Below are 16,448 nucleotides of genomic sequence, written 5' to 3' on the forward strand. Positions count from 1 at the left end.
TCTATTTCTATTTAACATTTTATGGACTACATGCCCCCCACCAAATGTATACTGAATTATTAACCCCTAGTCTGTAACTAACAAACCACTAAGAATCATGGTCCAGTCAAGTGGACACATAGTTTAGGGGAGCACGAGCTAATTCATGAGAAAGGCAACATCTGAAGTCATATCTGAGAAGCAATGTTTCCTGAAGTTGAGAAGGGAAAAACTGAGAATAAATGTAGTCTCAAGGGAAACAACTTCCAGCCATGATCTGTAACCTGATATCAAACCGAAGATCAGACACAATGAGCTAAATTAGAGGAAAGTTTTAAGAATAAAACAAAAAGAACATATAAATTCATTGGGTATATGAGACCAGTTTATACAGCATCATGCAAAACAAGCCAACAGAGTTTCTTAAAATATAAAAGAATTGCTTCATGAGATTGACTCTTTGACTTCTCCGAGTCTTATATTCAGGGATTTTATTCAGGTCCTCTGAAGAGACTCAAACACAGGTTTCTTTCTTTTGGCACTCTCAAAGAAGAAAGTCTTTTCACAACATCACACAGCCTGGGTATGCCTAAGGGTTAAACCCAAGTGAGAGAATATCCCTTGTGTCTGTTCTAAGATGAACTTTAAAAAGGCAACGCAGACAGGGGTTTATGGGCCAGTTTTGCTGGGAAAACAATGGAGCTCATACAAAGTGTTACAAAAAACTAGCAAGGCAAAGAAGAATACAAAGAAGAGCGGCCAGCAATGGAGTTGAAGAGAAAGGAGTTGAGTTTTGACCTGGTAACTGCTTATTTTAATTAATTTAGCAATGTCTTTTCCAGGGGAACCATTTCACTTTCTTGGTGTGTTTTTTATGACTTCCAGATACAAGAATGAAATTAGCCATTCTAGTGTGGTGCCAAATCCAGGAGTCTTTTTTTAGCTAATTTACAATACAGAAAAATAAGTTTATCCAGCTCAAAAGAGCTGCAAAGTAGTCTCTGGTTTCCTAACCGCCCTCTAGTCACATCATACAAATGTTCCAAAAATAGTCAAGTAGAAGGGACAAAGTCTTGTTCCTATAGTGGTAAGAGTTCCTGAAAGTTGACCTATTGAGTCCTTAGACATGGCCTTACCTATCCTAATAAAATCATGGATAAACTTGCTTTTGAAAACTGAATGTACACAGAAATCTAAATGTCTACCGAGTCCTGACTGTATACTTCAGGAAGAAAAAGGTGAGTTCAAGACTAACCAGTTGAACCCTTCACTCTTCCAAAGTCACCTGAGCCTTTGGGGGTTTGCAGTAGGGCTTGGTCTTGTGTTCTCTAACTCAAAGTTTGGCTTTCCCAAGCTTCATTTGGCAATGAACTCAGAAAACCCTTGAGTGTAAACTGAAAAACAAAGTACAAAAGAAACCCAATGAAATGTCTCAAAGAGGGTGCACCCAAGCAGAGCTAGATTGGAGAGGCTGGGATGCCACTTGGAGATGGAAAATTTGAACGCCCCGTGCTGGTACTAGACGTCTTCATGTCGACTGCCAAAGACAGTGTGCCTTTAAATCCCAGGTAAAATACAGTTTTCCAAAATGAATGCAAAGAACTCATTGAGAAACAAGACAGTTGCAAATGGCCATCCACTGTGAAGAGAATGCAGAGTTGTTCTGAAGTAGCTACAGAGAGGTGCTCTTTTCTGGTAAAACTGGAGAGGGGTGTCAGACACAAGGTACACATATCCTCAGCAATTCTATTTTCAATGACAGGGACCTTCTTCCTGGAGCATCTTGAGTAATTTCCTTCTCTAGTCACATTTCTACTGACATATCATGAGTCATTGGGGGCAAAAGCCAGATCATTTAAACCACGGGATTGATTAGAAGTCATCCTCTCCCAGTTCCACCCAGCCAGAGGCCTAAGGCTACATGCATAGGAATGGGGAATAGGTTATAGTCTCTGGAAAGCAGAGCAAGAATTTGTAATAAAATGGAGTTTTGCTTCAGATCTTATATCAAACATTTTATTATACCAAGTGCCAAGTTTTAGAGGTTTGCTAGCACACAAACAATGCTGCATTCATAGGTAGAAAGGTTAAACTTTCCATTTATTTTCCTGAAAGCCACAACTGAATCCCTAACAAACATTAATTAAAATGTCCTGATGTGTTCATTTGATTCCATTTCCCTTGAGCAAAAATCTCATTCTATCTTTGTTTACTGTGTTGTAAACATAATAGACAAGGTATGGATAAAGGATATCCTTCTAAGGAAGGCTTAAAAAAAGACTATTTTCTTAAGGCTCATTTTTATAGCTTGTCATCATGGTACTTATGTTTGTAGCATTTGAATCGATTTTTCTGTATTTAGAAAGTTATAATAATAAAATATATATACTAAAAATATATTTTATAAAAAAATATATATATAATTTTGTGAAATATTTCCTATACCGTGATAGTTCTCTAGACTATGTTACGTGGGTCCGGAAAAACAATAAATTAAAGATTCTGTGGTGGTTTTATTTGGGAAATATTCACTGTATCTTTCCTCTTGGCATCTCATTGCATCAACTATTGGTTATGGATTAAGTTGTGCCCCCTCCAAAAAATATGCTGAATACCTAAGCCCTGCAACCTTGTCCACAAACAGTGTCTTTGAAGATTTTGTTTGTTAATATGAGCCATTATGGAGTGGTGTAAATCCTAATCCAATGTGGGAGGTTTTCCTTCTAAATGAGAACAGATAAAAAAGACAAACACAGGGAAGATGGCCACGGGACACTGCAACTGCCAACCAAAAAATGCCTGAAGCTACCAGAGACTGCTAGTCAAGGAAGAATCCTCCCCCGGGGTCCTCAGGGAGTGCAAGGCCCTGTCAACACCCTAAATGGAGAAGGCAAGCCTCTATAACTGGGAGATAATAAATTCCTGTCATTATAAGCTACTCTATGTGTAGTACATTGTTAAATAGTCCTAAGAAGGCCATACCCTATAATAGTTAGAATGTTAACATTAATGGGGATGATAAATTGTGCAGCAAAGACACCTATTTAACTTGGTGTACTGGAGGGTTTTGCAGTCAAATCCATTGTCATCGAGTGAATTTCAAAGCAACCCTCTAGGTCAGAGCAGAATTGCTCCATTAAGTTTCCAAAGGTCTCACTCTGTAAAGAAGCCGACTGCCACCTCTTTGTCCTTGGGATTGGCTGGTAGGTTAGAACCACTGACTGACCTTTGGGTTGGCAGCCAAATGGCTTACTAATGAACTCTCTGGGCTCCCAATTTCACAAATTTCCTTGAACACAACGATTTTTTCCCTTCCAGAATATCTTTTAACATCTATTCCAAAAACCATATTTGATAGAATTCTGAATTAAGTCATTAAACTCAGAAAGTTGACATGGATTATTTAATTATATAAGGATCTCCAGGAGATATACTGTCCATCTTCAAAGGACTGCCAACAGAGATATGACGAGTGTGGTCAGCAGATTGACTCCAGATGTTACTGAGTCTACAGCTTCCCAGGGGAGCCTGAATGCTCTGCCGGAACAAGACAGGGTTATAAGATTGAGTAAGTTCAGCCCAATACAAGAAAACCCTAAAAGATAAGACTTAATTTGTAGCTTCTAAATAGGTTGGTCCAGGCTTTGTTGGGTGTCTATTGTAATTCAGCTTCTTTCCCTGCCTAGTCTATTTTTCCCCTAAAAGTTTTATTGGCACATAATTTACAGTACAATAGTTCAATTGTTCAATCATATCAAGGAGAATTATATAATTACTACATCCATTTTAGAGCACCCCCACCCCAACCCCACCCCCACACACATGGTTACATCACCTTTAAGATGAGTTACGTAATCACAATCCTTTCTGGTGCTCTCTCCTCTCCCCTCCCTTCATTATTTATTCCAGAACTCCCTTTTCCCTCCCCTCTCTATCACCCACCCCCACCCCTTTATTCCCTATAAAGCCTTGTGTCAGTTATTACCATTATGCATCCACTCCTCCTGTGCTTCACAGCTGGGAGACCCAACAGAAAACAATTAAATAAATAGCTCATGTTAAGGTGGTAAGGATAAAATCATAACAGCACAAAGACAAAAATGCAAATCATTTTTACTGCCTAATCTTATGTTTCTCACCTCTGCTAATCCCATAATTTGCACTCCAGACTCCATCCATTTCATCAGTCACCTCTGGAAAAACTCAATGAGTGATGGTGAGAATGCAGGAATTTAAAATTAAATTACTGAGGGCAATTTTTTTGAACAAAATATATTTTACTGTGAGGAGGGATCAGTGAGGCCCCAGACAAAGGTAGGTTGCAGTGCATGGTAAAGTGACAGGGGCACAGTGATACGGATTTGACACATGAACAAGGACTCTAAATCTCGTAGGTGTCAAGGCAGGCGCAAATGATACCAAGGACCAATATAGTCATGATGTAAATGCATTCCTTTGGTTGACCTAATGACAGATGTACACATGCAACGTTTTTATAGTTTCAGAGTTAAGGGTAAAAGCCAACTGTAGTTAAAAATTATGTCAGATAGTTAGACGACTTTATGATTTTGCCTAATTCCAACCGTCTATTGAAATTATCTTCCTAGGTAGCTGCAGGAAGTAAGTGATGCTGATTAAACAGAAATATTTGGGAGGAAGATTTACATGAAGACAAATCAATTAGTCACTTTGGGGGTAAATAAAAATAAACCAGTTGTTGGATAAATTTAACCAACTCATAGGTCCATTTAAACATGGAATAAATTCAAAACTCTAGCTAAATTAAAACTAGTCTTTGACATCATTATCAAAATAAATATACATAAAAGTATAAATCTAGAGAAATATAAAACATTACTTTGACTATTGCATATTGATTCATTCTCCAAAGTTCTCAAAGTATCTTGTGTGCATAGATTAGGTTTTTGTAGTACTCAGCTAACCTACAAAGGGACTTCTCTGATCTCTTCACAGAATGTCCCTCAAAGGCATATTTGTCATTTTTATGAGGAGGAACACTACATTATCCATCAAGTTCTCATTTCAAGAGGAGAGAATTTGTATTTCTTCTTCAGTGAAGACACTTGGAATTGAATGTATACATTGTATTAATCCAGAACATAAACTATGAATGTATAATAAAGTAAGTATTACTACTTAAGAACTAGTTCTATGATTCAAGAATTAGTGATGTCATTCATTGTTGCTGTTTTTAGGTGCCATCGAGTCAGCTAAAGCTCATAGCAACATACAGCAGAACACAGCCGTTGCAGGTCCCGTGCCATCCTCACAATTGTCCTTGCATTTGAGCTCACTGCCGCAGCCACAGTATCAAACCATCTCTTCCTGGGTCTAACTCTTTTTTCACTGTCTTTTTGATTTACCAAGCATGATCTCTTTTTCTACGGATTGGTCTCTCTGATAACATGTCCAAAGTGCCTGAGACTGTCTCAGCATCCTTAATTTAAAAAAAAAATCATTTTATTGGGGGCTCATACAGCCCTTATCATAATCTACACATACATCCATTGTCAAGCACATTTGTACATATGTGGCCATCATCATTCTCAAAACATTTGCTTCTACTTGAGCCCTTGATATCAGCTCCTTTCCCACCCTCCCTCCCTCATGAACCCTTGATAATTTATAATTCTTTTTTTCATGTATCACACTGACCGATGTCCCACTTCAAGCAATTTTCTGTTGTCTGCTCCCTGGGAGGGGGTTATATGTAGATCATTGTGATCAGTTCCCCTTTCTTCCCCCATCTTACCCTTACCCTCCTGGTATTGCTATTCTTATTATTGGTCCTGAGGGGTTTATCTGCTCAGGATTCCCTGCATTTCCAGCTCTTATCTGTACCCGTGTACATGTTCTGGTCTAGGTGAATTTGTAAGGTAGAATTGGGGTTATGAAAAGTGGGGGGGGAGGAAGCATTAAAGAACTAGAGGCAAGTTGTATGTTTCATTGATGCTATACTGCACCCTGACTGACTCATTTCTTCCTTGTGATCCTTCTGTAAGGGGATGTCCAATTGGCTACAGATAGGATTTAGGTCTCCACTTTGTACACAACCTCTTTCATATTGATATGAGTTTTTATTCTGGATCCTTGATGCCTGATCCCTGATCCCATTTATACCTCATGATCACACAGGCTGGTGTGCTTCTTCCATTGGGCTTTGTTGCTTCTCAGCTAGATGGCTGCTTGTTTATCTTCAAGCCTTTAAGACCCCAAATGTTATATCTCAATTCTAAGGAGCACTCTGTCTCTACTTCTTCCTAAACTGATTTGTTTTTTCTTTAACAGTTCCTGGTGCTTAAAATTTTCTTCACCAACACCATAATTCAAGGGCACTGATTCTTCTTCAGTCTTCTTAATTCATCATCCAACTTTCACACGCATATAAGGCTATGGAAAATAAATGCCTTGACTTGGATGAGGTGAACTTTAGTCTTCAAAGTTATATTCTTGCTCTTCAACACTCGAAAGAAGTTTTGTGCAGCACATTTACCCAATGCAATATAGTGTTAGATTTGGGGGGGGCTGTTACTTCCATAAGCATTGATTTTCAATCCAAGAAAGATGTGTTCCTTGACAACTTCAATCTTTACCATTTATCTTCATGTTATCTATTGGTCTCAGTTGTAAGGATTTTGATTTTCTTTACCCTGAATTGTAATGCTCGCTGAAAGCTGTATCTTTTATCTTGTTTACCAAGTTCTTTAAGTTCTCGCTTTCAGCACACAAGGTTTTGTCATCTGCACATTGGGAATGAACGTTTCTCTGATCCTGATCCCGTTTATTCTTCATAGTTTCCAGTTTATTGGTTCAGCATATATGAAGGGTAACCCCCCCAAAAAAAAAAACCAGAATTTTTTTTCCAAAGCTATGTATTTAAATTTTTTTCTCTTCAAAACACCCTTATCACCTTCAAAGTATTCTCCATTACACTTAATACATTTGTCAAATCTTCCATTCTTGGGAAAGTTTTCATACTCATCTGTTTGGATGGCTGACAGCACCTCTCTCATTTTTTTCTTCACCTCTTCTGTGTCATCAAATTGCTGTCCTTTCATTGCCCTCTTCATTTGCAGAAACTAAAAGAAGTCACACAATAGGTCAGGTTAGTAAGGTGGGCGGGACAAGGCATGCTTTGCTTTGCCCCAAACTGGCACACTGAGATGGCTGTGTGAACAGTGCATTGTTGTGGTGGCAAAACGAGTCCCCCATCTGCCCCCATTTTTTGTCACACACTGTTATGCAATCTCTTCAGAACCGCTACAAAAGAAACCTTGATTAACAGTCTGACCTGGTGGAATGAACTCCAAATCCACAGTCCCCTCACATCCAAAAAAAACAGAGCATTTTCTTGATCTTTGATTTCACTTGACAAGCTTTTTTAGGGCAATGTGATGATGGCATCTTCCACTGGCTTGGTTGATGTTTGGTTTCAAGGTCGTAAGAATAGCGCAATGTCTCCTCAGCAATAATGACCTTAGGGGAAAAAAAGTCTGGGTACTTCAGAGCTGTTCTTTCAGAGCACGGTATGTTTCCACTCAACCCTCTTTTTGCTGGTCAGTCAGAACCCGAGGGACAAATTCCCCAGCGACCCTTCTCATTCCCAAATCCTCCATTATAATTTGCTGAACCAAGCTCCAAGATAGTCCAGATAACTACCCTATCCTTCAATGGTCTGTCATTGGTCTTTGAACACAAGTGCCTGAATTTTTTCAACATTTTTGCCTTTTTGGGAAGTAGACTGACGTTCAGAATGAGGTTTGCCATCAATCGATATGTCACCTTTTATGAAACAAGAAAAACACTCATACACTTCAGTTTTTCCCATAGCGCTGTCCTTATAAGCCGCGTTCAACATCACAACCGTTTCTGTGACGTTTTTTCCCAAGCACGAAACAAAACTTTACAGCTTCACACTGATCTCTTAAATGGGCCATCACACACACACACAGAAACTGATTGTATCATAACATTCACCATGAGTTGATGGAACCTTCCCAGGTGACTCCACTGGGTGCACTGATATAGATGCTCATCTAGTGGGAAAACGTGTGCTCGGAAAGCTCTGCCCGGCGGAATGTTTTCTGGTTTGGGGTGGGGGGTCCCCCTCATAAGTTGAATACGTTTGGTGAAAGAATATAACACTAAAACACACTTTTCTGGATTTAAAAAAAATCATTTTACTGGGGGCTTGCAGCTCTTATCACAATCCATCCATCCATCCATTGTGTCAAGCACATTTGTACATATGTGGCCATCATCATTCTCAAAACATTTTCTTTCTACTTGAGCCCTTGGTATTCAGCTCATTTCCCCTCCCCCACCTTTGTTCCCTCAAGAACCCTTCATAATTTATAAATTTCTCACTTTTCTTTTTATGTCTTACATTGACCACTGTCTCCCTTCACCCACTTTTCTATTATCCGTCCCCCTGGGAAGGGGTTAATGTAGATCATTGTGATGGATTCCCCTTTCTCCCTGCACCTTCCCCTGGCCCTCCTGGTATTGCTACTCTCATTGTTGGTCCTGAGGGGGTTATCTGTCCTGCATCCCCAGTGTTGCGAGCTCTTATCTGTACCCATGTGCATGCTCTCTTTCTGTTCATACAACTGCCTCTCAGTCCAAGTACAGGTTCTGCAGGAGCACGATGAAATAATCTGGAATTCCAGTTCTTCTCAATGCTATCTACAGTTTTTCATGATCCACACAGTTGAATTCCTTTGCACGGTCAATAAGCACAGGTATATATATTTCTAGTATTCTCTACTTTGAACCCTGGTTCATCTAATATATCAGCAATGTTTTCCCTCATTCCACAAACTCTTTTAAATCTGGCTTGACCTTCTGTCAGCTTCCTGTAGATGTACTGCTGCAACTCTAGATGAATGGTCTTCCGCAGAATTTTTCTTGTATGTGATGTTAACGAATCTGGTAGATAATTCCCAGATTATATTGGGTCATCCCTCTTTGGAATGGACATAAATATGTTCTCTTTTCATCAATTACCCAGGTAGCTGTCCTCCAGATTTCCTGGTATGGACAAATGAGTGTTTCCAGTGGTTCATTGGCTTGTTAAAACATTTCATATTTTGTCAATTCTTAAAGACATGTTTTAACACTATTGTCTTAAGTGCAATTTGGACTTTTTCCTTCATTTTCATCAGTTCTTGGTTATATACAACCTCTTAAAATGGTTGGATCTAAACTAGTTATTTTAATACAGTGACTCTGTGTATGCCTTACATCTTATTTTAATGGCTCCTTTATCACTCAATATCTGGCCCATAGAATATTTCAATATTGCCATGGAAGTCTTGAATTCTTTTTCAGTTCTTTAGTTTGATATATTCTGAGCAATTTCTCCCTTTTTTATTTTCTAACTCCAGGTCTTTGCAAATTTTATTATAACATTTTACCTTTTCTTCTTGAGCTGGTCTTTGAAATTTTTATCTCTTTAGCATGATAATATTTTCCATTTGCTTTAACTACATTATGTTTTAAGTGGAAATTGTGGAGCCTCTTTTGACCTGGACTTTGATCCATTTTGTCTTTTTAATGACCTTCTGCCTTCTTCATGTATGATGTTCTTTATGCCACCTCACAGCTCCTCAGATTATCTGTCATTCATGTTCCAAAGACATGGATCAATTCAGAAACTATTGGAGATGCAGAGTTTTATTATCTGCTTATTTTCCAGTCAAATATATTTTCAGGAAAATATAAGATATTATAAATGAAACCAAGAAATGTTCTTTATCAGAAAGCCAAACACATTTACCTCCAAATCTATTGTTTTTTTACATATGCAACTCTCCAATAATTTCTGTGGATAGAGAATGTGAAGTAATTTTCTATATTCTGTGGCTATAGAGTGCAAAGATGTGATTCATGAAGGACTGTGAAAATGTAATTTGAAAAAGTCAAAATCATATTCAATTCAGGAAGGAAATAAGAATGATTCCTTTATTTTTTTCTTTGATACTCCAGGTTGCAGTTATATACCAGTGTTCTGATTGGTGCTTTAGCAGACACTTGAGAACACACTTCACGGGGAACTATTGTGTCCTAAGGAAGCTTCGCAGGCTCCTAGGAGAGTTGCTTGGGGTGGTGGAGGGTTGCTCTTAGGACAATAGCTGAATGGAGAAGAATGCAGAATTAAATAATTTCTTGTTGTCTTTTTGATCTTCTGCTAGACATTTTGTATACATTGTTTCAATACTCTTATTAAGAGTCTATGAAATAGGTGGTAAACCATTTGTTGTTGTAGTTAAGAAAATTGAAGTTAGGAAGTTGCTTAATATTCCACAAGTGACATAATTTCTCATGTGTAGAATTTGATTTGAATTGAAAAATGTAAAGGTTATGTCCTTTCTAATTCATCAAGCTGCTTCCACCAATAATGTGCCCTCCATTAGTATGCAGTTAGTCTAATATATTACATTTCTAAAATAGAGTCTTAAATTACTTAAACACTAAATATTTAAATAGTGTTATTTTCAGGATAAAACCTGCAGAGGAAAAACATTCATAAAATTTTAGATTTTTTTGAAAAATAATCTGAGAAGGGAATATAAATTATGTTCATACTTTTAAAATCTATGTGCTGGTATTCATTGACTGTCTGTGAACAATATACAGTTTAAATAAGCAAGTCAGTAAATAAATTTTAACTATAGATGAGAAATTTAACAAGAAAACAATAACAATACTATTAATATAATTGTTATCAACAATAGTTGACTATCACTTAAAGTATACTTAACTAACATGGTGCAGGTCTCTAACATTCTTTTGTTGAGAAGTAATTCTGCATGGATCTCAAATATTTCTACATATCTAAGAAACAGAAGCATTGGCATTGTTGTAGATTATCTTTCATAGCAACCCACCGTGCATAGAAAACAGTCTTGAGAGACAGCGGTGGGGTCTTTTTCTAGAGCAAAGGGGGTCAGGCAGGCTTACTGGGCACAGATAGCAGATTCATCATGTTCAACACCTCTGGATTTCAACAGGCAAAATTCTATCTCTTGATCTCCATTAAGAGGAAAAAGTAAGCCCAGCTCCTTACTGAAAGATGTGGGCTTTAGAAATAGCATTTAACTGTGCGTTCTGCTTCGTCCTTTTATCAGCAAATTTACAAATCTACATCAGTTGATCAATCATGAATTCATTTGACCGAGTGTACTCCCTCATCCCACACACAGATAAAAATGTCTGTTTTGCTCATTTTGGGTTTCAAATTAGACTTAAATTACTTTTTTACAAGAGAATTTGTAGTAACATGGGAAAGTGTACTGAATTAGTAGTGAGAAAAATTGTAGGCTTTTGTTTGTGCTTTTGACACCATTACTTGTCCAGTTTAAAACTTAATCTCTTTAAGGGGATATTAGACTCTTTACTCAGGTTTATTAGAAAGATAAAATAATAATAATAATAATAATATAATATATGTTAAAGTATTTTGGTACATCTAAAATGCCATATGAATGTAAAATAAATAATATGACTGATAGAAGGGATAATAATCCTCTTTTATTGTATAGCTAATTAAGTGAAAATTTCAAAAGAGTCATCTAAACCTTCCCTTGGTTTAAGGATGCATTCCTGAAAGTGGTTTTATAAAACAAATTATTTTAATCTTTTTTTCATAGTATTGTATCATTTCTGACAGTATAACAACTACTATACTTTACCACTGAATATTTTCTCCTATATTTAGAATACCACATAAGGCTTATATGAATGATAATATTTACCCAGTTTCAAATTATAAAAGAAGAATGAAGAATACGCAAATGGTCCAATACTTTTCCAGACACTGTAGTATATCCAAATATTCAGTAGCTCAGAAATCACACACACATTATATATATATGAATATTTTGCAAGTATGCTAAAATAAGAATTTTAATTTCTTTCCAATTGAAAATGGAACAAAATGTCCACTGAAGATAGAAAAATCAGTTAAGTCTCCATTTTCCACATGTAAAACGGAATAGAACTACAGAATCTTGACACATAATTTCTGCTGACTCCAAATATAGCTTTAGTGAAATAAACTTTGTATTTTTGCAAGCATACACGATAAGTGATTGCAAGTTAAACATATTGATTTAAATGACCTCGATTGGTTTCCTTCAGGCTACTCAGTATTGATCACTTGCTTTCCTAGGTAATCAGGAAACTGATGCGATTGCAACGATTTCAGCATCCAGCAGAAAAGGGAGAGGGAACGTTCATGCACGATGATAAATCAAGTCACTTATAAAGAAATCCTCATGAATCCCAGTAGACAATATATTTTGAAAGCATAGATCATTGAAAAAAATGTGATAGTTAAAGTAATTTAGTTTGGATAACAAGTATTCAGGATAATTCTATTCTATAGATGGGTAAACAAAGTGTCTTGGTGGGACTGTGAGTTGGTGTTAAGTTGCTGACCTTAAGGCTGGGCGGGGTGGGGGGCGGTGTGGGGGGGGGAGTTGTTTCAAGCCTACCAGGTGCTCCACGGGAGAAAGGTGAGGTTTTTGTAAAGGTTTTCAGTCTTGGAAACAACATAAAGGGTCCTTATAAATGAGAATCTATTTAGTGGTAGCAGATTTGGTTTGGGGTAACATGGAAATAATGGTGACCATCATCATCATTCATCACCAGTGTCAACCTCACTGCACAGTTGTAGACGTGCAGCAAAGACCAGGAGTGGAAGGTCTATGCTAGCCCCATTGGTTAATATTTTTAGCATCTCAGTACAAGATACTGGCAGATGGATGCATCCTCATTTTACAGAAATGAATCAGGTCACATGATTTACTGAACATCACACAGCTAGACTGTCATATCAATCCACCCTAGGAGTCAAAGATTCAAATTCAGACCTCTCTTACATGAGAGCTTGCTACTTTTTTCTGTTACAGTATGCAGTCTACTATGTGCATTTTCTCTCCCCTGGCTTTCTATTTGCTAAAAACTAAATCCTCACTGTCCATGGCAGTGATCTAATTGAGAGTGAATAATCAATATGATTATAAATTTTAATCTCAATCATGTTTCTATGAGTTTATTGAAATAGAGTAGATTAAATTGTGTATGACCTGACTATTTAGAATATAGCTTAGGGGTCAAAAAGAGCTAGTTAAATGTTAGTGTCTGTGTAAAAATAAGAGTCCTAGCTTTTTCTTTTCCCGATTTCAGTTATCTACTTATGACAACCGTTTAACAAGAGTTCCCTCTCATCAGAGAAGGAGTATTCACCACATGTATCCACTTACTCACTAATTCATGTATTCATTAGTCATACACTATTCTTGGTACTGGAAAAATAATGGTGGACTAAGGTCCCTCTTGGAAAAACAGATATAAATTATTGAAGTACATGATGTTTGAGAACATGTAAAAGCATGGAAAAGGGTAATAAAATCCATCTGTGAACATCATCCTTAAGCCTGAACTGCAGCTTGAGAGGAGTAAAAGGGATCTAGCTTAAGTGGTAGTGATTAAGGAGAAGCGTCCCAGGAAAGGAAAACACCTGATACAAAAGCCCTTTGGCAAGAGTAATGAGGAACTGAAGGAAAGCCCGCGTAAAAGCCCCCAGAAAGTGCAGTGGAAGGCATGATGTGAGATGTTTCAGTCCTTTGGACTTCATCTAAAAGCAATGATAAATTATTCAAATGTTTTGAACATGAGGATAAATTCAGATATGAATTTCAAAAATATTACTCTGATTGGAATGGGAAGAGTAAGCAGTCATCGGTGTTGTGAAGCAAGGCAGAATGGCCAACAGTATAAGCCGAGACACCTTTGGGATGTCCTGGAAGAAGAAATTCTAATTATATTGTGCTTAGGCAATATTTCACCAATATTTATAGTTTCAAAGTATAGACACACTAGTGACTTGGAGAGGAGAGTCTGGATTTAATTTATGAAATTTTGCAGAGAGAAAAATCCTAGAATCATCAGCAGTTGCACCACAAATAGCCACAATGATAGGCTGTGAAGAAATACTGCAACTTATTGTTCTTTCTGTCTCCTGTGGCAGGGACCCTAGTGGCAGTGGTTAAACACTTGGCTTCTAAGCAAAAGGTCAGTGGTTTGACATCATACAAAGCAGTCTTGTTCTAGAAAGATTACAGCCTTGCATGTCCTGTGGGAAAGCCTTATTCCCTCCTATAGAGTCTCCCTGAATTAAAATTGGCTATCTTGGTTCATATATTTTAAGTGGAAAGCATTTCAACACAAGCATTGACAAAGGATCTGGTAGGGAAAGTTGTATTTTAGTAGCAGGGCTAAGAATAATGTGAGTCATAGTGTTCATGGGAAGTAGATTTGTTAGATTTATAGAACACCGTATTTAGACCCTTCAAAATAAATACAAAGAAGAATAAGTTTGGCTGGATAAACAGTTTAGCATTAAATAGGTAAACCATAAATGACAATAAAGATAAGCATTAGGTTATAGCCAGGAATATACTAAATATAATAAGAAAAATGAATACAGTTAATACTAACCTTTTTAATCTAGATGAAGTAAAATAATAACATTCACTGAATAATTTTTAGACAACATACACATAGATTAAGGGAATTGAAAAAAATAATAGAAAAGGTTAGTAAAACATGAGATTATACAGAAACCTAGAAGCTCATTGAAAGTGGCTTAAATTAAAATATAGTAACACTTTAGTGTCAAAGGGATGCTTGGGAGAGGTGATTTGACAATACTATAGCAAATGAAACAAAACTGTTCTGTTTAAGAAATAAATTCAGTTAACTGTGAGAGGATTTATACCAATAAATGAGAACAATTGGTTTCCATTGACTACCAATTAATAGTTCCTAAAAGCTAGTTAAAAATAATGAGAAGTAAATGAATTTGTTCATTTAAAGTCCATCTGGCAAACCCTGTTCTTTGTATTCTAAAGTTGATGCATTGATCATTTTTATTTCATTGACACTTTGTGAATTAGTTATGTCAGTACTAAAAGCAATAGCATGTGCTTGGATGAATTACATTTCTCCAAAAGATATTTTGAGACCCTAACTGCTGTATTCATGAATGTGACCTTGTTGAAAGAAATAGGGTTTTTATTTGCAGATGTTATCAATTAAATTAATGAATTCATGCCAAGAAAAGTGAGTACTAATCTTAATCCCTTTTGAGTGACCTTTCATATAAGAGAAGGACAAACATGGAAAGAGAGATGCACAGGGAAGATAATATCTAGAAACTTCCTCTACAAGTCAAGGTGTGCCACAAACAATGGAGACTTCGAGAAACAGAGAGAGATCAAGAAGGATGGTTCCCAAGAAGAGGGAGGAAGAGGGAGAGGGACAAGGGGAAGTGCAGGGTGGAGGGGGTGGGAGCAGAGAGAGGGCTCTACCAACAGTTCTAATTTCTAGAATTTAGACTTCTAGTTTCCTGAACTATGAGAAAATAATTTCAGGCCTTGAATGCCAGCACCTTTGATATTTTTTACTATGCCAGCTCTGGGAGACCAAAACAGCATGTCTATAAAAAGAAAAGTTTGAAAGCATTTTCTAAGGATTCTAATAGAGTGAGTTCATAGATGTTGTAGCCTTTGTTCTCACCATTATTTATCATCCCTGTTTTTGTGAAAAGATGCAGATTTGGAATCAGAAACAGTTGGGTTCAAATGTGTCATTAATCAACTATGTGATCATGGGAAAAGTGATACATGCTTGTGAGTTTTAGATTTTACTTTAGAAGCTTGTTTGGTCCTTGTTTGCTGATTGATTCACTGGCAAATATTGACTGATTAAAATTCTAAATTCTGATAATAAAATAGTCACTAAAATAGACATGGTGTCACATACTTTAAGGCTAACAGTAAATAAAAACATTAATTGTACAACTGTATAAATAATGCAACTGGTTAACTGTGTCAGCACATGATATCCAAAATGAATTTATAGGGGAAAGAAATAACACAATTAAAAGTGTAATCTAAAGTATTTTTTTTGAAGAGGTGACCATTAAGCTAGAACAATGAATAAAAGGTTCCAGCTGTGTGTGTTTGAGTATGTGAGTGTCTAGGGAATGACCTATCCAAAGCCTCAGGTGAGCACGGCATGGTGAAATTACTGAGAGCCTGCCCTGGAGCATGAAGAACAGATAGATTGAAATAGGAGTTCATGTCACAGAAGGAAGCAAAGGTCACAGTGTGCAGCAGTTTGCAGCATGTCTGCCATTCTCAAAATGGTGTAGCATCTGAAACACAGGAATGACAAAATTAGATTTGTGTTCATTTGCACCGAGTTGTGGTTCCTAGTTGCCATTGAGTCAGCTCACACTTACAGTGACCTTAGGTGTAACAGAAGCAAACTTGGCTCGGCTTATTGAGTCATCAATCAACATCAGCTGCCGTTTTATCCAGGTCTGTGTAGCACAGTTTCCGGTAGGCACATGACATTTTGTACCATCAATAAGAATA

The sequence above is a fragment of the Echinops telfairi genome, unplaced genomic scaffold (assembly GCF_000313985.2).
Source record: "Echinops telfairi isolate 266 unplaced genomic scaffold, ASM31398v2 ScPeMD7_1;HRSCAF=3_0, whole genome shotgun sequence".
NCBI classification, from domain to species: domain Eukaryota; kingdom Metazoa; phylum Chordata; class Mammalia; order Afrosoricida; family Tenrecidae; genus Echinops; species Echinops telfairi.